The following is a 482-nucleotide window of genomic DNA, read 5'->3' as shown; positions in this document are numbered from 1 at the left end:
CAGAAGGCCAGGCTGGGGGGGGGGGCTGGGCATTTCTCGGGGCAGTGGCGAACCTGGCTCGCTTCTCGTGTCCCGTTTGTCTGTGGCTCCATCAAAGGGATAGCAGGGGGCCCAGGAGGGCTCCTTGGGGTGGGAAGGGGAGAGCTCAGCGGAAGGCAGGGGTACCGGTGGTTTACTAGTGCTTAAAGGGACTTTAAGAGTAATTCTCCCCAAAACTATAGCTGTATCCCCGCCCCCCTCCGCCCCAGTAAGTCCAGCAGAGGAAAGAGAGCCGCGGTCTTGAGGCAGAGGGATGACTAAGGTGGGCAGCCGAGCGGCTGTCAACTCTGGGCAGACGATTTTGTGCCCCGAGGTGGCAAGGCCGTGCCATCTCCCGAAGGAACGGTCACGGTGCGTCTCCCGGTTGGCTGCTTGGCTGCGAGGGGACTCGCCGAGCTCCATTTCGAGCGTCTTCTAGCTCGCCGGGTCTGAGAACGGGGGCG

The 482-nt window shown here is 62.7% G+C and overlaps 1 protein-coding gene across 1 annotated transcript in view; it reads left to right on the top strand.

The window, feature by feature from the left end:
* The window catches only part of CAMSAP2 (calmodulin regulated spectrin associated protein family member 2), a gene marked incomplete at its 5' end in the record, with an annotated part of 45,493 nt that overhangs the window by 8,725 nt on the left and 36,286 nt on the right, over positions 1-482 (top strand).

Source organism: Pteropus alecto, unplaced genomic scaffold, assembly GCF_000325575.1.
Source record: "Pteropus alecto unplaced genomic scaffold, ASM32557v1 scaffold90, whole genome shotgun sequence".
NCBI classification, from domain to species: domain Eukaryota; kingdom Metazoa; phylum Chordata; class Mammalia; order Chiroptera; family Pteropodidae; genus Pteropus; species Pteropus alecto.
Note: the sequence above shows the minus strand (reverse complement) of the source record. Positions and strands in the feature narration are given on the sequence as shown.